Source organism: Lissotriton helveticus, chromosome 4_1 (assembly GCF_964261635.1).
Source record: "Lissotriton helveticus chromosome 4_1, aLisHel1.1, whole genome shotgun sequence".
Classification (NCBI taxonomy): domain Eukaryota; kingdom Metazoa; phylum Chordata; class Amphibia; order Caudata; family Salamandridae; genus Lissotriton; species Lissotriton helveticus.
In genome coordinates this window covers 2,090,662,785-2,090,685,412 of record NC_136063.1, presented here as the reverse complement: position 1 = coordinate 2,090,685,412, position 22,628 = coordinate 2,090,662,785, and the positions used below count along the sequence as shown (strand labels likewise).

General features: G+C 44.0%; 1 long non-coding RNA gene across 1 annotated transcript in view; it reads right to left on the bottom strand.

The window, feature by feature from the left end:
• Positions 1-22,628, bottom strand: part of LOC144827799 (uncharacterized) — a 76,748-nt gene that overhangs the window by 50,960 nt on the left and 3,160 nt on the right. The window lies entirely within an intron of this gene.

The following is a 22,628-nucleotide window of genomic DNA, read 5'->3' as shown; positions in this document are numbered from 1 at the left end:
TTGTAGACGATTATTGGTTTCCTCCATGAGAGGAAATAGAGCACGGATTTCGTCCAAAAGTAAATCAAGGGATGTGGGATGAGAAGTGGCTGGTGATGAAGGATATGTCTTGACACGTTTGCAAGATGAGAGAGCAGAGGAGACCGTTGATTTGAGTATAGATTTCGAGGTTGGAAGTGGTGTAATTGAAGAAGATGACAAAGCAACCACTGAAGATGGAATAGGAGTGCTGGAGTATTCATCCATGTTGCATTGAAGGACGTTGAAAGGGTTGTAATCTTCCAAAAGAGGTAGCAAAGTAGTTGACTGTGTATGTTACTCCTCAAAAAACATATAATAGAAGTAAGGGAGACAATAATATTTAAAAAATGACACATTTTACAGAGAGGAGTAAACAGCGAGTAACACAAGTGCATGTAGTAGAGAAGAGATCTTCTTGTGAAATTGCAAAAGTATTGAGAGTCTAAAAGATGATATAGTGAGAGAGTTTGTCAAGAAAAAAAACAACCAATGTCTGTAAATAAAATGGGTCAAATCCTCTGAAATATGAAAAACCTTAAGGGAGATGAATTGTATGAGCCAAGAATTCACGTGGAAAAACGAACTGAAGGAGCAATTGTAGTATCAGGCTGCCGAAGGTAAGGACATGCAAAGCCCAAAAAACATGTGTAATGCAAAAGAAATGCTTCAAAAGTGGCAATACATTAAAATTATCAGGAGGATTAATCCTTAAATGAGGTGGAAGGGGCAGACAAAATGAATAAGTATGGTGCGGTGAGTGCCGGGACATTGTCAGGAAACACTTAAAATGGCGGACACGAATCCCGTGAGGAAGACGCGCCGCACATAATAATGAAGAAAATGAAGTCACCGGACGGCTCACCGTTTATACTGAAGTGCCCATTGGAAACCGCAACAGTTCACAGAGCGAAAGACATCGGCTCCGGCAACTGAGCTTGAAGAGAAGTAGATGGAGATCGAAAACCTCTCTTGGGATGCCGCGGATGGTCACTGGAAAGCGGCCATCTTTGATTGGCGTCAAGCCACGCCCCATCTGCATCCTCTTCTGACTCAATGCAAATTCCTACAACTCAGAATTCCACTTAAACCTTGGGAGATCAAATTCACAGTTCCAAGAGAGCTATTAACAATTCTGTGTTACTGAGGAACCAAAACAGTTCATCTCTATGGATGGGACCTCAACCTGAGATTCAGAAGAAACAATCTTGAGTATCTCAACATCTTGAAAGACCTCCGAGCACCTTGACCATCAATAGATAACCTCCCAACTCTGGTACACTACCATCTCAACAGATCTTAAATCTCTGCCAGCATGCTGCCAATATGTGGCAGTAATAGTTGGAGTACCACCTGTGTCATCAGATAGGGAAGAGAGCTTTAAAGACCTAAAAAAATAAAGTTTGCCACTGGCTCACAAAAAATGGTGCTTTTTCCATCAAGGAATATGACAACATCGTCATGGTGAAGAGAGTAGAGTGGGTGGACCCTTCCAGGAAATCTCTAGAAGGGGAATGCATAGTTATTACATGTAGAAACCCTGAACTGGCATGCAGACCGATAAACTCTGTCTAATAGGCTTCCCACCTCTTGCTCCATTGTTTCACTGGGCAACTTTTATCAGTCTAGGTCCTCTAATAATCAGGGGGAAGGTATGGGCCAGTTTTCCCTGCTTTTCCGATCCAGGCCGCAGGAAGCAATTAATATGGTAAAAATCCAGTATTATACTTTGCTTGCTGCATGTAATGGCATGAAATCATATCTTTCGTGGATCAAAGCCCTTGAACATTGATTTTACCACTTGCTACTTAATATGATCTATTACTAAGGGGCTTTCCCCGAGTTGCACCCGCAATAGGGTTTCCTGCCAAATAACAAAGCACTTTATGTTTTCTGCCTAATGTTTGTATGCTTTTTATAGATCAGAAATTGTATGTCCCATTCTTAGAGGGAAATCTTTTAAGCCACATCAAGAGGGTTTGATTTTCCTTCAATGCCTCAAGTCCCCGAAGAGATGTATTGCTGTTTTAAATGTTATTACTCATGCATTGGTGTTAAGGAAAAGACGCATTATGAATTTAAATTATTAATTGATATGTTTTTAACTTGTTTCAATTCCAAATTTGACTCATATACCTAATGGTTTCTATTGAGCTCTGATGTTTTGAAATTGTTTTTATCATGTTCTTTTATGGTTGAATATTTGCCCAAATAAATATTTATTGGCATTGTAAATCTTCATAAGTGCAGGGAGTGATTTTGATCCTATTTTTTTTTTGCAAAGCCTAGAGTACCCCCAATGCTCTAGCTAATACATTCTTTTTATGTGCACTCTGCGTGCGCCATGAGCAGTAGTCATAAAAAAAAACCCTAAACAGGGAAAAGCGAAGACTTTTACTAACTCAACTCCTTTGCAATAGAATTTAACCTTCGCTGCCCTCCTTGTACCTATGGACATGGCATGCAAATTTTTTAAATTGGTAATTAAGTCCAACAACTCCATAAAATGTATAAAACAATTTAAGAGCAATAGCAGCCCTTATCGGCGTACAAAAATGCGGGAATCATTTTGGTGCCGGCTCTAGGAATGTCTTTACAACAAGAAATCCGTGAATCCCCTAACTTATGGAATTGGATGGTCTCACCGATGCCACTGGACGCTGTCACTGAGCTGCTGTCTGCAAAGTGACCTGAGGGCACAGCACGCTGCAACGCTTCACTTCGCACCACATCCTGATGCCTTCTGATGCTCCTGGCTTCAACCTCACGGATTTCAATCTGCAAAGAGTGCGTCTTCAAGGGCCTGGCAACTTCCGCACTGACTTCCAGGAACTGATGCTTTTCTTGCTGCTTCTTCGGAGCTCATCGTAAGCTCCACAACACACTGTATTTGGTTCTTCCAAAACTGCAGCTGGCCCGCGATGCAGTGGTCAGCCTGAACTTTTGGGTTTGGTGTTCATGATGTCGTATTAGCCCTGGGGCAGAGCTATCGACTTCAAGGAACAGTATTTCAAGGTTATTCTTGTAACATTTGTATTTTGATTACTGTTTGTTGGATTGCTATAGTTTAGGGCTTGTTTAACACAGAACAATACTAGTTATATTTCTAAAACTGGTGCGATGTCCTTTTGTAGTCTTTTCACTGTATTAATGTTATATGCAGATGCCTCACACATTACCTCTGAGATAAGCCTAACATCTCATTCCAAGCTACCAATGGGTGAGCAGGGGGTATTTTTGAAGTGTAATCCCGCTTACCCTGACTAAAAGGAAGGGTCCCTACTTGCACTGGGTACAAACTGCCAACCAGATACCCCATTTCTAACGAGTGTGCTTGAGTACAGGGGATAGTTGCGCACCTCCAAAAATTTCTTTCAACTTGGTTTCTTTATAACAATCTAAGCTCCCTGATTTGGTTATTCTGGAATGCCCATTATAAGCAGATTGATGCAGAGTGAGCAGACCTCCAAGACTTCATTCTTGGCTTGGATAACAGCCAAGAATTTATCCATGTTAAATTGTTTGTGTGTGAACGCCCATAAATCATCATCTGTGCTGGATATTTGCTGCACCGCTGTAGCGAGATGCATTCCATGTTTATCAAGTTTGGCTAAAATATTGTCCATGCAGAGGTTCAGTGCATCTATTTTCCTGTCTATTCATTGCAGACTGTTTTGCTTAGTGAACAATGTAGTCTCCAAGGTGATATTAGTCTGTGGTGGCAGCTCCTGTTCTGAATCAGAGTGTGCATGTTGGGGAGGTCTGGGATTGTGCTTAGATTGAATCATAAGTTGGGCCTGCTATTTATCTGCCTTCCCTATTTTGGTGGCATTAGGCATAACTGTTTCTGAATGTGATGCTACTCTGGGTTTTTGCTTATGTTCTTGCATGCGTTCCCTATGGGTAGTCATACAAGTTTGGTCAAGCTATTTTTTAAGTTTTGGGGGCCTTTGTCTACAGGATATAGTTAAATTAGAAGCAAACTGCTTTACAATTCGGGTCAACGGCATTAAGAACGGGTAATGGTTGGAAATCCTGGTCTGTGCAAATCCCAAACTCGTGTTCGCAGTTAGTAAAAAAACTGTCAATAAAACTATCAGGGGTAATCCTTTCCCACCTTAATCTATGGGCTTGATCTATGGGTGCAATATTAACATTAGTAAGTTGAGTCATGATCCTTCCCTTATTAACAGCATGTATATTAAGATCCAATGTTAGTGGGTTATGATCACTAACATATTTTTTTTGTTGCATTTAATGTGCCTATTGTCGACAGCGAAGAGGAAGCCAAAATATAATCAATTATACTGTGACGACCATGTCCAACATATGTAGGTATGGGAGCTATCTTATCCGACTTCTTGAGGCAAATCAAGTTATGAGTTGATAAAATACTTTCGAAAAAGGTACCAGATGAGGTGTATTCAAAATGGGTTAGCCCCTGAGGACCATATTCCTCCTCCAGCCTGGCTGAACAGTTAATAGGGCAAGTATGAATAATAAAATCTCAGAGGACTAATATGTCATAATGTGTTTCTGTGCTGTCTCCTTAATTTCTCAAAAAGGCAGTGAGAGCCCTAAGATGCTCTATCTCATCAGTTCTAGTAAAACAAATATAGAAATGAACCACTAGAAGAGTTGGTAAATTCTTCCCTGTCAATTCTGCTACTAGGATGTGGGGAGAACGAGATTCAATCAACTTTGCTTTGTAGGAAAACTTGAGGTTGATCATCAATAATAGCATCCCCCCCCCCAGCACTGCCCATACTGGATGGTGTGGAAAATTTACAAAAATATATAAACCCATCTAAGTGAAAGTGTTTGTTGGACTCCCTTGTTTCCTGTAGAACTATGATGTGGTGTGTAGCAAGAAAAAGTTCCCAGGATGCATCACCCTTTTTTGCCCTTAGACCAGCAATGTTCCATGTTAAAACTTTAATTATACCGCCATCAGTTCTAGTTAGGGTAGGACTAGGTTTTTCTATATCAACTGATAACATCTATTGATTCAAGGGACAAGAAGGAGTAAAATTCAAAAGACTAACTATGGGACCTCGTATTTCTTCGTCCGGTGATTCCACTGAATTATCTAGAATAACAGGCACTACATCACTAACAGGTAGTCAATCTTGGGTATCCAGACCGGAAAGTGCCTGAAACCTGTTAGACAAAGAAATAGAGGGAACAACCGATGACAGAAATATTAGAGTAGGCTTATAAAAATATCCCAATGGCAAGGCGCAGATGGAGGTAGCGATCTTAGGGCAAGGATCCTGAACCCTAAATATAGACTGAAAAACTGAGGGATTTCGTAAACTAATAACCACACAGTCCCCATCAAAATTATTTGATGATTGTCCCACCCACCCAATTCTGCGTACCATAATGATATTGTTGCTCATGGGTACCCCAAAACCTTTATGTTTGGATAACCAATCTACAGTTTTATTGCGCAATTGGGTCTAGGATTCAGTTTGATCTGATCTAAGCGGTGGGACACCAGCCAGAACCAGAACATAAGGGCATACAGCCGGCGGTAGGTCTAGTACATCTCCAGGACGATTAACATTAAAGGGATTCAGCACAATGGGACCATCTCTATGGTTATTACTGTCTCCAGTAATAAAATTAGCCTGGTCAATGGATAATGGTCTCGGAGGTCCCGCAAGCTGGGACGGTGTTTGATCAGGTGGGCAAAAAGAATTAACCATCGTGCCTGTTCCCAGACTTCCCGGGCCCAGATGTGAAATATTCTCTCCGGGCCAGATGCCGTGAATGATGGTCGAGATGTTGAAGAAATCATTTTACCAATGTTCACATTAACTGCTCTGTGGGCCAATTCCCTATTGTTGCCCCCCCCCCCCCACAGGGCCAATCACTTCTGGCATCACCGGGGCCACATGTTCTTTAGCTACCCCTCGTGCTGCACAATGACACCCACACACCTCCTGATTAACTGGCTCATTGCTAGATTTTGGAAGGTGCAACAGTTTTTCCTCAATTGCCTCTAATTTACATAAGAGAGGCTCTAAGAGAACAGTTACTGAAGTATCCAAGCGTTTCCAGTGGTCAGGATCACTTCCAATATCCACCATGTAATGGGGGTCAATATTTGGAAAAAGAGGCGTACTACCATCAACTTTAAGGGTCTGATTCTCGTGTATACCTGAAGCTTTATGTGTTGGTTTAACTTTGGTCTTGCCACACTTCCCCTTGTATGTTTTGCAGGCGGCTCACCATTCCCTCCTAACAGAGGTTTAGAAGAGCATGCCACGCTTTCCCTTTGCCTTGCAGCTCTTTTAGATCTAGTAGCAGGATCGCCTTGGACTACGCAAGTCGTTGTTAAAGAAACGCATCCAATGTTCCCACAACCCCTCCCCCCAGCCCGCAGTCCTGTAGCCTTACATTTGGTCATCATAATCAGAGCCTAAATTTATAGCACCACCTTCTGGGCAGTCTGACGGATCAAAATATTTAACAATAAAATGACCTTATACTTCGTCCAGAGTCCAAATTGTCTCACACCACTAAGGGAGGTGGCCCAGCCCTGCCGCCTCCTGGCTCGGACGGGCGCATGCTGCGGGAGCCCGGCAGGCCTTTTGAATGCCTTCTGGTGCTCTGAATCAGCGCCGGCAGCGTGCTCGCCGCTGGGACTGCTGGGAGGCTTAGTTCAGTAGTCCTCCAAGGATTCGTAATGACAGTAATGACTCTCGTGGCGGTGGCGGCACCAGAACCAGCAGACCAGCAAGGTAAGTTTTACACGAGCTCCCAAGTGACTTACTCATTTTTACCTGCTGCTCCTATGTGGATGTGCAGGCGCATTGCAATGGAGTCTTCAGAGCATAAAGGATTCATGCAGGTCAGCACTTCAGCTGAACACAGTGCAGCACAGCTGGAATAGGAAACACACTGGGTATTGGTGTGAAACTGGCATGGACCCAGGAAACAGGACAGAGGGGACAAAGGGAAAAAGTGTGAGGAAAAACGTTGAACCAGCCTGCTGATGCATACTTTTATTTGTTCTGATGTGATAAAGTAATGTGCAAAGCACCTGATCCACCTTGTGACCTCTTTGCAGCACTGAAACACTGAACAGGAGACAAAGGGTGGAAGCTGAACCCAACTACATTGCAACACCTTCATCAATGCTACGGGTTGATCCCTCTAGAGTAAGTACCAAATATCACCTCCTGTCTGTGTGTGTGGTGCTCGTCCAACATATACAGAATACTCAGCACAGGATGCCCTGTTAAGAGAAAACACTGGTACCCCATAGGAGCAAACAGCTTGGAGTGAGGGCTCAAAAGCTCCTAAGGGCAGCAGGGCAGGACTCACCCAAAGGACCTGCATTCATACACCGCAGAAGACACCACCACACAAGACCCCACAACACAGACACACAACATCAGTGCACCTGCAAGACTCCTATGAGAGTAGACAGCCATCTTAAGGCACCCCGACTGCAACGGGTGAAAGAGGCACATTATAGAAATAAAATAAGGACCAAAGCCTGAAGCCAGTAATTTTGAACTTCAACACCATTAAGGTGCATACTAAAAGAAAAGAAGGACTACAACAGCACAGCACATGAAGGCCTATTTGAAGTCAGCCACCCCCTCAGAGATAGGAGTGTAAATTGCAAATAAAATAGAGAACAATCACAGCATAAGGAGAGCCAATAAGCACACCAACAAAGAAAGAAGAAACAGGAAAAGAAGAGAAACAAGACAGCAACTTAGGGGCCTTATTTTGTGTTTAGTGGATTTGACACTTCATCACAAACATAATAAATAGCGTGTCATTTGTATTACAAGTGCCATAGAAAATAATGCACTTGCAATACAGAAGAAGGGATATCTGTCACTGTTGTGACTGAATATCCTATCGTACAAACTCTAAATCAGGCCCTCAGTCACTAAACTAGACACAATGATGCTCAAACACAAGCCGGCTAAACACTCTGCATCATTCCTCTGACCACCTGGCCAATTTAACATAAATGCAGGCAAGGTCAGAGGCACGGTCAGTGGCCTTAGATGAGCTAAAAAGGCTGATGATTTCGAAGACTTCATAAAATCATCCATGGAAAAAAGATTTAAAAAACAAAATACTGCTCACCCTGTAAATCCTAGCAGACAAAAACGTTTAATAAATAATTAAAAGGCCTCAAGCTTAGTTGTACAATATGAATTTGATATATAAACTGAAGAAGCAGCTGTAATTTACGTAAGAATTATTGATAGATGTCAGTCAGAGTTACACAGCTGCTGCTGTCTGATAAAGACCACCACACTGGCCAAACTGAAGGGATATAAATACATAACGAGACCCAAACCCAAGCAAAGAGAATCAAAAGCTGGAAGGGCAGAAAAAGCAGATTGCCTTCTGACTGCAGAGCAAACAGAAGAATTCCAAACGACCATCAAAGACAGTTCCGATCAAGAGACATCAAAAGCATTAGCAAAAGGAAACATAGTGAAGAGGTGCAAATAGGAATGCTGCAGATATGGACATGATTACCTGCAAGAAGAAAAATTCCCCACACTGGCTTAAACTTGCCAGAGAATTGTGAAGGGAATTTACAATGAGCGAACGTGCAAAGGCATGCAGAAAAGAGACTCAAGGACTTAGGCAGCAAACTATGACATCATGCAGTAAAAGCAGTAGCTTATCATGATCAAAAACAAGATAATGCCAGATGTCACCAAAACAATCCTCCAGCTGCACACCTTTATTAGACTCATGCAAGAGTGGCGAATACCACTTTGTGATAATGGAAGAACAACCCTCCAGCCAGACGTCTTTGCATATTACCCTCAAAATGGGAGATCAACTCACCCCATTCATTATAGACAGTGGACCATCACTGATCTACACTGGTGCTGGCGACAGGCATATGAAACCAAAACCTGTTGTAAAAAAAAACAAAGGAAAAGTCTACACATAAAAGCGAGCAGCCAACTAAAAGGAATAGGAAAATTACATACACGGATCGCTTTGTAGAAGGTTTCATCCACCAGATGAACAGAAAAGCAGAAGTCGACTGCCTGCTGAGTCGCCCAACTGTCAAGCAGTCAATATTCTCACTACCCTAGACAAAATATCCCCGGACTGCCAAGGCCAGCACTTTATCTTGGTGAGCCACCAAAAAATGTGGACAAAGAAGCATTTTTTAAAGTGAAGAACGCCCTTATTTCAGGTTTCTATATTTATTTACGACTTTCATAAAGCACCGTACTTCACCATGGCGAATCCAGAGCTCCAAAAAAGCAAACAATGGGTTTATTGTTCCAGCAAAAGCTCATATAGTGAATGAGTCAAAGGCAGACATGTCTCAAAGAGTATGAACAATCACAATCGTATTTTTGTTGTATTGTGTTCAAAATGGTCAACAAACACATGCATGTTTTGCCCTCCTTAGAATAGATCACCTGTTTCTCATTTTGAATTTGATCCACGCTCCCATTTTTACGTTTGAATCAAGTTTTACTCTTTGTCCACTCTACACTGAGAAATGAAAGGGAATATACAAAGTGCGATTGGTTACTTTTGGCAGAAAATACTCAACTGTTCAAAGCTAAAATATTGTTGGTTATGCCTTGTACAATTCAGTGAAAAATAACGCTGCTTTAAGATTTTCCTCTTTAGGTCTATAAAGAAAAAGGCGACCCAGGTACCAGCCGAAAAGTGCCACTGGGTACAGATCTAAAGAGAGGCACCAACTTCCACCTCCCAGTTCACAAACACATGTTTTTGGTAAAAGCACCAAATGCCCTGCTTTCACTTTAATGGTGTGCACACCCCTATCTTTAGACATGTCTCGCTGTAACCTGAATAAGGCAGCAGTGTCTAAAGAAAGGGGTGGGCCACTATGTAAGTGAAAGCATGGTATAGGGTCTTTCACTGAAAGAAAAGAAAAGTTGATTTGACTTTTTCCGCCGATTTACATAGCCCAAACTCGATTTAAAGCACCAGTTACATTTCATAAGGACACATCTATTTTATTTGGTAGGCACAAAGAGATTAGTGATTTTGCCAGAATCACAGGACGGTGAGCCGACGACGAGGCTCGAATCTGGTCCTCCACCTCCAAAGTCGGCAGTTTTTGCTGTAAGGCCACATGCTCTCCCTGTTGACTTTGCAGTATACTGTGCCCTATTAAAAAATGCCCGAAAAATATGAAAGAAGTACCGAGCTTTCACAAAGCAGGGCACCCATACACATAAATAAATGTTAGCAGCATGGAATCCCGTAAAGCGGGCTCGATGGTGAAAAAATAAAATTAAGTAGTCCCAAAGCTAAACTGATGCAGCCCTACAGTGTAACTAAACTGTAGTTGGTCGGTGCTGCTTCCCACGAAACGGAAGTGAGGTTTCAGGAGCAAAGCCAAAAAGGAGCCCGGAATGCAGAGCAACATTGGAGGGAACAAATAGCAAGCAGCAGGCGGGTTTTTACTCTGTATACAGATTACTCCAGGTCTTCCAGACAGCGCATGCGCGCTGCCTAGACTCGACCTAGAAAACGGTCTAACATGAAATTGAAGAACCACTAGCAGCTAACATCATCGTACAGTCCTGTGGCATCACGTCATGTGTCTTACAACTAGTGATAGTCCCAGAGAGAAACATTGAAATAAAAGCCTCTCTGTGCTTGATATGTGGTGGATGGAATTCACTTAACTGGCTTTCGTGTATTATGCAACATATGGCAAAATCACTCGAAATTACGCGTCATTAGTCAAAATGCCAATCCGCCATTCTGCACTATATTTTAGTTCAAAATGCATGGTTGTATCAATTTTTGTGTTCAGGTTTCATTCAAACAAGAGCACCACGAACAATAGCTTCTTGCATTCTGCTGTACCTGAAAGTTTGCTGTAAATCTCGACTGCGAATTGTGCCATTTGCTGAAAGTTTGTACTGCGAATGGTGCTTAATTAAGCAAAGTGGCATAATGGCCCAATTTCTTGTAACAAGTGGCATAATGGCATCATTTCTTGTAACAAGTGTAATGTGAAATTCCCCAAAAAATATCACACAGGCATACATGCTAATTCGAAATACAGCCATTGAGAGAGTGAGCGATAGAGAGAGAGAGAGAGAGAGAGAGAGAGAGAGAGAGAGACCCTGGCCCCCACTTGAAAGACATAGTCAGTCTATGAATTGAGCCTGAAAAATCTGCAAACTATACCTAAATAAAAGATACCATCAGCTAGAGCAGCTGGATGGTACTTTAGCATACTCACCACTCACCTTTGGTATAGGCTCATTGGCTGAAATCTTCCAAGAAGCACTGAGAAGAGTGATCTTGAAAATCACCAATGCTATCAGCTATAGCAATAACATCCTTCTACTAAGGACATTCTGGAAAGACCACAATAGAGCACTATGTCAAGCGAACCTAGCTTAGAATACTGAAACATTTAAAAATGTCACAGGACAACTCAATTTCTTTAAGCACATTTCAGATAAAAGCAAGAGTCTGACAATTAGAAAGGCAAAACCATTAATGAATTAATTATTATCACCCGAGGAATATTCTTACATTTGCATTCTATCCTCCTTAGAATCAAGAAGTTACCGCTCAAGACCTATTCTATGATGAGCAGCCCACCACAAGATTTCACAAAACAAGTAGGCCCATTGGAATAGATGCAAGAATCCAAAGGAGCTTTCCAAACCCTCAAATGAGAAGTCAGCAATGTCACCAACATGTAATAATTTTAACCTGCAATATACACATAACTCACAGCATAAGCCAGCCCAGTAGGACAACATGCCATTCTATTTCAACATATGGATTTTCTGATGAAATTTTGCCAACAAAATATTGGCAACTAAAATATTGCCCAAAAAATTGAGGACACATATATTGACTTTACACACTCTATACTTAGAGTCAGAAATATCAAACACTAAAATATAGAAGATCACACTAGCAATCCATTATCTTACGTAACGGCCGGAGTCACAGGGACCAGATTTCTTACCACCAAATGTAAGGTGTTGTAACTGGCCCTTTTTGCAGTGTTATCCCCAAACCTTTTGCCTTCCTCCTGTATTTTGTCTGACCTGTTTTTGTTACTTTTATGACTTTGGGCACTTTACCACTGCTGATCAGTGATAAAGTGCATGTGCTCTCTCTTGTAAACTTGGTAAAATGGGTCTACACCTATTTGACATATTTAATTTACCAGTAAGTCCCTTGTACATTGGTATCCCATATACCCAGGGCCTGCAGATTAAGTGCTACTAGTGGGTTTGCAGCACTGCTTGTGCCACCCTCCAAAGTAGCCTTTCAAGCCAGTCTCAGGCCTCTGCTGTTGCAGTGAAGAGGCATTTAAAGGGGTTGCCACATCTTAAACTTCCCTTTTACTACATATAAGTCACTCCCAAGGTAGGCCCTAGCTCGCCCAATGGGCAGGGTGCTGTTTAGGTAAATAGTAGAACATGCCTTAACTGTGTGGCATGCACTAGTAGTGACCAACAGCCTATTTGGTTTCTCACTGCTGTGAGACTTCCCTCCCATAGGTTTGCATTGGGAATTCCCAATGCATTTCTAATATGAAAGGGGTGGAGTGGCCATGTTTGATATGTTTGGAATAGTGATAATACATCCTGCTTATTGGTGAAAGAGGATTTGTTATTACTATTTTAGAAATGCCAATTTAGAAGTGAGCATTTCTGTGTGTTTATGACTCTTTATGCCCTGCCTGGTTGTGTATTCACCGTACGTTTAGACTGACAGGAGAAGGGGACATATATTCACTCTAGACAGTCACATGGGGGTTGAGGTGTGTCCTGCCTTTCCTGGGTGACTCCGAGCTGGACTGAATAGACCTTGGCTGCATTTAGTTTGGTGGGAGGAGTTTCCCTTGCACCTTAATGGACTTGGTCTGCATTTAGAGTGGTGGAAGGAGTTGCACCTGCACCTGAACATGGCTGTGCCTGACATTCACAATGCTGGCTCCACCCATCTGTAGTGTGTCTGGAGCCAGGGCTTGGGATGTGAATAGGGGTGTGGTGCACTTCCAAAAAGTGTTTGAAGTGCCACCAGAACAAATACTTGTGGAGTGTAGATACAGCTCTGACCCCATATGTTTAGACACTGTGTGGGACTTGTAACCAGACACCGATGGCTCTACATCCTGCACCAGAAGACTGCTGTGCTGCTAGGAAACTGCCATCTTGAGTTTGCCCTGTTGTGCTGATCTGCTGGAAGGGCTGCATCTTTGCCCCAATAACGCTGTGTGCTGGCCTGCTGCCTGCTTTCATGAAACCTGTGTGCCCCTAGTGCTCTCACAGAAGCCCAGCATGAGGTGAGTGCTGTGGACTGCTCCTGAATATGTTTTCCTATAGATGGTGCTTCATCGCATCTCCTCTAAAAAGGGAGCCTCGCAAAAGTGCTTCCTTCCTGCTGAAAATGTGAATGGAGAGCTCCTGGGTTTTCCCTGCCAGCTGTTCATGGTGTCATAGCGGGCACCGGGCGTTTCCCTGGGTGGGGCTGATTTTGTGCCCCTGGGGGCCGTCTTGTTACAGGGCCGCTTTCGCAAAATGCGATGCAGTGTGCGCTACGAAATTTGTTTTATTAATTAAATTGTTTACTTACCTCCAATTATCCATATTCCGGTTTTTAGCACACCCGCCCCACCTCTCTGCCCCACCGCAACTCCCTCCACGGGCCGCGGCTGTTAGTTTGATTCGGGGGTTGCGCCACCTATGTGGTGGAGCCAAACACAAAATAATTTTTGCCATTCAGTAAGTCATACAGCAAAGTCACAAAAACTGGTTAAAGAAAGCAGCCCAGCCAACTACATGTTCTGATACCTACTTCTGACTAAAAGGAACAGAAGATCCACAGACCAAGAATACATACATTTCATATTAGACCAACTCACACATCCTTCTATACCTCCGTCTAAAGCCCTGTGGCAGAGGGCAGAGGGCTTTGCGCTGAGCGCTGGGAATAGACTTCTGTTTTTAACTTCGCTTTACCTGCGCTGCTGATTGCTAGCTGCTTCACTGCTCTTCCTCTTACCGTCCCGCTGAATACGAGCGGCGAACGGCTACCTGTATTTTTTAATTTCACGACGCCCACCCCGCCCTCCTGACTCCTCCCCCACCGCGTCACCGCTTACTTAGCTTTGCCTACTTCCCCTCGCGCGCTGTCTAAAGCCCTGTGGCAGAGGGCTTCGCGCTGAGCGCTGGGAATTGACTTCTGTTTTTAACTTCGCTTTACCTGCGCTGCTGATTGCTAGCTGCTTCACTGCTCTTCCTCTTACCGTCCCGCTGAATACGAGCGGCGAACGGCTACCTGTATTTTTTAATTTCACGACGCCCACCCCGCCCTCCTGACTCCTCCCCCACCGCGTCACCGCTTACTTAGCTTCGCCTACTTCCCCTCGCGTGCTGTCTAAAGCCCTGTGGCAGAGGGCAGAGGGCTTCGCGCTGAGCGCTGGGAATAGACTTCTGTTTTTAACTTCGCTTTACCTGCGCTGCTGATTGCTAGCTGCTTCACTGCTCTTCCTCTTACCGTCCCGCTGAATACGAGCGGCGAACGGCTACCTGTATTTTTTAATTTCACGACGCCCACCCCTCCCTCCTGACTCCTCCCCCACCGCGTCACCGCTTACTTAGCTTCGCCTACTTCCCCTCGCGCGCTGTCTAAAGCCCTGTGGCAGAGGGCAGAGGGCTTCGCGCTGAGCGCTGGGAATAGACTTCTGTTTTTAACTTCGCTTTACCTGCGCTGCTGATTGCTAGCTGCTTCACTGCTCTTCCTCTTACCGTCCCGCTGAATACGAGCGGCGAACGGCTACCTGTATTTTTTAATTTCACGACGCCCACCCCGCCCTCCTGACTCCTCCCCCACCGCGTCACCGCTTACTTAGCTTCGCCTACTTCCCCTCGCGCGCTGTCTAAAGCCCTGTGGCAGAGGGCTTCGCGCTGAGCGCTGGGAATTGACTTCTGTTTTTAACTTCGCTTTACCTGCGCTGCTGATTGCTAGCTGCTTCACTGCTCTTCCTCTTACCGTCCCGCTGAATACGAGCGGCGAACGGCTACCTGTATTTTTTAATTTCAGGACGCCCACCCCGCCCTCCTGACTCCTCCCCCACCGCGTCACCGCTTACTTAGCTTCGCCTACTTCCCCTCGCGCGCTGTCTAAAGCCCTGTGGCAGAGGGCAGAGGGCTTCGCGCTGAGCGCTGGGAATAGACTTCTGTTTTTAACTTCGCTTTACCTGCGCTGCTGATTGCTAGCTGCTTCACTGCTCTTCCTCTTACCGTCCCGCTGAATACGAGCGGCGAACGGCTACCTGTATTTTTAATTTCACGACGCCCACCCCGCCCTCCTGACTCCTCCCCCACCGCGTCACCGCTTACTTAGCTTCGCCTACTTCCCCTCGCGCGCTGTCTAAAGCCCTGTGGCAGAGGGCTTCGCGCTGAGCGCTGGGAATAGACTTCTGTTTTTAACTTCACTTTACCTGCACTGCTGATTGCTAGCTGCTTCACTGCTCTTCCTCTTACCGTCCCGCTGAATACGAGCGGCGAACGGCTACCTGTATTTTTTAACTTCACGACGCCCACCCCGCCCTCCTGACTCCTCCCCCACCGCGTCACCGCCTACATAGACGGCCCTTATGTGTCAGCGCAGCGGACGAGCGCAGCGGGCGCGACGTAGGCGCGCCGGAGTTGCGCCAGAGTTAAGCCCGTCTGCGCCCGTCCGCGGCCGACCGGGGCTAGGGGCGCGTTACCCTGTCCCTCTATTCACGTATACCCGCGCATCACTCGTTGCATGTCATAATCCCGCACTTCCCCCACCTGAGTCTGTTCCCAGGCTGGTCTCTCTAGGCCTGCTTACTACCCGTAGCTCCTTCCCCGAAATAAGTAGGCCATATTCCATTCCAAGGCCCCTGACCTCGGATCCCAGACCTGGTTCCCACTTATTGACAAAACCCCCCCATCATTCCCTTTCGGTCCTTTACCTTAACACCCGGTCTCTGGTCAGTCATCAACTTGACATTTTTCATCTTTTGGAGTCAGAACAACCCGACATCCTATTTTTGACCGAGACCTGGTTAACCGATGATTCTGCCCCCGACATCCTGGCCGCTTCCCCCCCTGGCTATCACATACTACAAGCGAATCGTGCCTCCGGCAAAGCCGGAGGGGGAGTTGCCGCTATCTTTAAGCACCCGATTCGTTTCTCCATAGTGCCTACTACCAGCATTCCTTCGGTAGACTGCCTGGTAATCCGACTGGAACTGTCAGGATTCTCTCTCATATGTGCTCTTACCTATCGCCCTCCCTCATCTATGCCCAACTTTCCTGCCCAGTTTGGTGACCTCATCGCCCAGCTTTCCATCAATAACTCTAACATTTTGGTTTTAGGTGATTTTAATTATTGGCCCCTAGACATTCACGAATCTCCCAGCTCTCTAGCCTTTACGGACCTTATGTCAGGCCTGAATTGTACTCAGCATATCCACTCGCCCACGCACACAAAAGGGCACATCTTAGATCAGGTGTGGTCATCTGGTTTGGACATTTCAGTCCCCCTTATCCTGCCATGTCTATGGTCAGACCATGTTTTAATTACATTTACGTTAGGGATCCCTTGTCCCACTGTTAAGCCTCAAGAGACGAACTTCCTGGCCCGTAATTGGAATAGGTCAGATTTGAACACTTTTCACTCCATTCTTTTTTCCTCAGCCCCTTCTACCCCCGATTCACCTGTTTCTATCGACACTCAGTCACTAAATCTCACTCGCTGGCTCACTTCTGCTGCTGACGCAGTAGCTCCACTGAAATTAGTTAGAGCCAGACGTTGCCATGACGCTCAAAGGTGGTACACCGAGGACCTGAGAGCTCTTAAATTAGGCCTCCGCCAAGCAGAACGACGTTGGCGTCGAGGGTACTCCCCTGAGAATAAGGAGGTATTTTCCTCTTTACTTAAAAACTATAAAACCTCCATAGCTCTTGCTAAATCTACTTATTTTTCCACAAAAATCATGGATTCCACGAATAAGTCGAAGGACATATTTGCCATTGTGGAAGAATTATCCAATCCAGCCAGACTTACATTAGGGCCACTTCCTTCCCAAACCCTGTGCGATTCCTTGAACGTTTTTTTTATTGAAAAAATTGCAAAAATCAAATCCAGCATAGCTGCCCAAACTTTGCCTGCTCATTCCCTAACCACTGAGCTTTCAAAATATTCTAATCTTCATACTCTTTCTGCTATTCCCTCCATGTCGATGGCTATTTTTTCTTCGCTTTTGCACAAAATTTCCTCTGGTTCCCCTCGTGACTGCTGTCCTCCTTCGGTTCTTCGAGCCGCTTTCATCTCCTGCCCCGAGCCCCCTCTGGCCCTCATAAATAGCTCCCTGGTCACTGGGGCTGTCCCGTGCTCCTTTAAACAAGCCGAGGTGGTTGCCATTTTAAAAAAACCTTCAGCAGACCCCTCCATTTTGAGCAATTACCGCCCTATATCCCTCCTCCCCTTCCTCAGCAAAGTTCTGGAGTCGCACGTGACCCACACACTCAGCACCTTTATTGAGGACTCGTGTGTTTTAGATCCTAAACCGGCAGGGTTCAGACCTGCGCACTCAACGGAGGCCGTCATTCTCTCCGTGATGGACGAACTGCGCAGAGGGGCTGATGCTAACATCCGACAAGCCCTTGTCCTTCTGGATTTATCGGCCGCCTTCGACACGGTCGACCACGGGATCTTGGTCGACCGTGTCGAGGAAGCCGGCATCCGAGGGACCGCCCTTGCCTGGGTCCAGTCCTTCTTGACAGGACGAAAACAAGCTGTCAGGCTGTCTCAGTTTTCTGCCACTCAGGTTGAGCTGTCCTGTGGCGTTCCTCAGGGCTCTTCATTATCCCCTCTCCTTTTTAACTTATACTTGGCCCCGTTACTCCGTGCCCTCCGCGGGTTGAGCGTTACTGCGTTCAACTACACGGATGATATTCAACTGATTTTTAATATTGATTCTTCCGAGGACTCCATCTCTACCTTCCAAAATACACTCTGTCTCATCAGCGACTGGATGAGCTTAAATCATCTGAAGCTCAACCCAGACAAGACTGAATTAATTCTTGTCGGGGGAGCCTCCAATCCATGGCAACCTTCCATCTGGCCTGCCAGCCTTGGAAGCCCTCCCTCTCCAGTCAACTCTGCCAAAAGTCTGGTTGTCATTATTAGTAACGACCTCTCAATGACCCCTCAGATTAGTGCAGTGGTGTCCGCCAGCCACTTCCAACTCAGGAAACTCCGGAAAATATCCCGCCTTCTTACCATCGAAGCGCTTACGTTAGCACTCTTGGCGCTAGTGATCAGTCGACTCGACTATGCTAACGCGCTATACGTCGGTATTCCTGAGTACCAACAGAGAAGACTCCAGCTGATACAAAATCAGGCTGCCCGCCTGATTTTTCACCAGCCTAAAGATCAACACGTCCGTCCACTCTTAAAGAGTCTTCATTGGCTGCCGGTTTCTGCCCGCTGCCAATTCAAGCTAGGTTGCACTGTTTTCAAGTCTCTCTCTGGTCTAGGTCCCTCTTTTATTTCTTCTCTTCTCCACTCCTACACTCCGTCCCGCAACTTACGGTCATCGCAAATGGCCCTGCTATCCGTCCCTAGGTTCAAGAGGAAAAAACATGGGGGCCTGAGGTTTTCTCTCTTGGCCCCATCCCTCTGGAACTCCCTTCCTCCTTCCCTCAGACTGGCACCTTCATACTTTGGCTTCAGATCACTTCTCAAAACCTTCCTTTTCACTATCTCATATCCTTAGATTTAGTTTTTTCTTCCATCTATTTTCAACACGCCCCAGCACAGCGCCAAGAAACCTAATGGTGTTAGCCGCGCTTTATAAATTCTTTTCAAATCAAATATTCAAGCTGTGATCAAACTCCAAAGGAAGTGAAGAGGCGAACTGAACAGGACAAGTGGCGACGCCTCGAAGATGCATCAAAGGAGACTGAAAGATCTTGAACTCATTTTAACATGTAAAATATTACCTCTCCATCACTCAGTGTAACCTTCTACTCTGGCACAAATACCTCATAATACCAACAACACTTCACAGTGGAATGTTGATCTGGCTTATAAAGGTGGAGAGGAATTTGTGCCAGCAAGCAACCACTACAAGAAACAGTTCGGTTTGTCAATCTAGACTACCTAGTGGAAGAGACACTGAAACGCTTTGCCCGTCAGCAGAAATACATACACTCTCCCACTTCAAATGTCAAAACTCCATGAACGACTATGGTAGACCATGGTAGAACAGTGTTGTTGACTTACTAGGCCCATGAAGATCTGGCAAATACATACACGTCATGGTTGAATAGTCACACCTTCCACTAGTCAAGTGACAAACTTAGTTGTGAGAAGTTATTTTTGCAATTTACAATATGATTGTAGCCTGGGATTCCTGAAAGGATCAAAACTGACAACAGAACCACATTTAACAGTCTGAAGCCCCTTCAGTTTTCAGCACATCTGAACTTCAAGCATATGCAGTTCACAACCTTGTGGCCACAAGCCAATATAGTGGTTTAGAGCTTCATGTCAAGAAGGTGCTTCAAAGTTAGCCAAATGACTGCTCAAACATTCTTCAATATCATAGCTAGGATTAGAAATGTGCACCTGCATACAGCATGAAGAGAATATGAACAGTATGCATATTAGAAGAATTTTCAGTAAAGTTTCCCCTTTGGGTGAACTTACAAATAGCCAACACTTACATCCACATCATTCCATACAACATTAGTTTGAGCAACAGATACGGAGCAAAATGATAATAACAATAATAATAGATTATTAAAAAGAGTACAGTTTATTGCAATATATATTAAAAAACATAGTATACACTGTTATATCCATTAAAAACAAATACAGTTATACACATAATACTGCATCCGGTGGGAAAAATAAGGAAAATGATTCCAATTAAAATGAGATGAGTACATTAGCCAAAGAATTTAATCAAACTCCAAATCCTATGCTAATATTGTAATTGGAGTAGTTGTATTCCAGAAACTTAATGTGTCACAGCTCAAATGCATCGATGCGTTTCGGTTTGGCACTTGTTTTTAAAGCCAACACCTTCTTCAGGATTACAAATTCAATTCCCACAACTCATTTAAAATATCTTTTGGCGGATCAGACAGAGACCTCAGACCTTCGCACTTGTACACGATACCATATAATGGTTATCTATTTATAGTTTGTGGATCCTATGGATTTGAAATAGGCACAAAACGAAGTGGTAAAAGGTTATGCTTCCCAATTGCCTGAGAGTTTCTCCCGTTTATATGTAGCAAGATACGCTACAGATAATAGTTTGCCGTCTTCCACAAAGCTCGTCGTTTTTGATAAAAAGGCCAGTTGCCGTCCCCTTGTACAGCTAGACCGCCTGCAGTCTGCTTTTTATGCGAGGATCGGCACCAAACGGGTCCAAGGCTTCTCACCGTCAATACATATTAGAAGAGACATGCATACCCATCAGACTTCAACTAGGGTATTGGAGTACCGATGCAAAACAGGCCATGAAGACCAACTCAAACTCTGAGCCAATGCAAGTCGTAGCCCGAAGGGGTTGATTAGAACAGTGAAATTCAGAAAAGCCTGAATTGTAACCCAGAATATTTCTCACTTTAAGGCATACCACCTAAAAACTAAGAGTCAAGCCCCAGAGAGTCATTGGTTTAAGCATTCTTAGCAGGTTATAGATGAAGGGGAGTCAGCCCCACCGCCCCTACAAGTCCAGTGCTTCTGCGCCATCTACACCACTGCGCCATTGATAGCTGCACCCCTGAATAGCAGTCCATAATTTGTAATGAATTAATAAAATACAATAGTGTAGCAGCTCACATGTGAGATAAAGGAGTAAAGCAGATACTTATGATGTTGAGTATTGATTTTCAGAGTGGAAGTCTAAGCATCAGTATGTTAAACATTATGTTTTCTTTGTTGTTGTGTCAGATCTTCTTCGGTTTCAATAGTGATTATAAATTAGGCCTGCCTGGTTTTGGGACAAGTAAATAATTAAAAATGTTATTATATTCAGATAAACATTTTAGACACTGAAAAATAATTGCCTTTGTGTATATTCATTATTGAATTATGTCTGGTTTAAATCGAGTGTCACTAAAATGCTGCCTATTATGGATGATGTTGTTTTCGAACACTTTAGTTTAGCCAGTTTGAAACAATAAATGATCATTTGCAAGTTGTAGATTCATGGTAAATCATTTGTTGTTAATCAGGCTGACTCATAAAACAACCTTCATATTGATGAAGGCTTACCATATACAATCTGCTGTCAAAGTGTGGGTTAACTAAGTATTTAAATAAACTCAGTCAAGCAGTTTTGGATGCTAGACTGTTCAAATAAATGCAGTACCAATGCAATAGACATCTTTCCTCTAACAAATTATAATCCTAATCCCTAAAACACATTTTCTAAAAGTTTCCTGTATCAATGGATATATTCACAAAGAACCTGCAAGATTCTAGATTGTTAATTTGGTGGGAAGGCAAGGTATGAACTCACCCAAAGTAATAATCTAGTGCCCTGCTAAGGTGAATCATGTTTCAATTAGACAACCGAGGCTTATATTTGTATTTAAGGACCAACTTCTTTGAATTTATATATGAATGTATTTATATGTTATTTCTAATTAGGGAACCTAGCCAAAATGCAGTGGAGTACTGCACATGGTTGAACGCTAACTTAAAGTCAGTGAGTAATAGGAGAGGATGCTGAATTGTGGACAATTGACTCTACCTGATGTAGTGTTCTTTAAAGAGATGAGTCTCCAACTCTTTCCTAAATTGGAGCAATTTAGGGGTAGTCATAATGAGTATTGCGATGTTGTTCCTGATCCTTGGCACATAGATGGAAAAGGTATGTTGTCTTTCTTTCTTGACTGCTACAATCAAAGATGGATGCTCGTAGGTCATAAAAGAAGAAGGTTTATTAGCTTAGTTGTAGGTTACAGATAAAGCCCAACCTGGAGCAGCCTCCTTGCTGCTCATCCTATTCCTTCAACTGACCCTCAGCCAGACACACGCTACAGGTCACCATATATATCAGCTACAAGAGCACTCCCACTCGACCCATGTCTAATTAACTATTGGCTTACTATAGCTCACTGGGCTCCCCTCTGTTGCATTATCACAATATTCACAACAATTTTCTATTCAAATCCATTCTTTTTTATCCAATTCAATTTATCAAAAGTTAAAAACTATTTTTTAAAGTACAAAAAACATGACGTTTTATAATTGTTTGTTCTTTCATATACAGTGTCATTATCTGCAATTCATAATCTCAGCATTATAGCATTTCAAAATGTTCAATTGGTATGCTTTCTGAACTTAATTTGCAAGAAATAACCCCATAATATGATCCACCTTAGCACCACAGCTACCTCACATCACATCACACCCTAATCTAACATACTCATACATACAGACATCCTTCATCCAGCTGTAGAGGCATACACTTTTGGATCATGAGTGAGAATCCTTCATTAACCCCTTGGCCGCAGCGGTAATTCTGCAGCGGCGCTAGGGGGGAGACGGGGTGGCGCGGCACCGCCATGCTC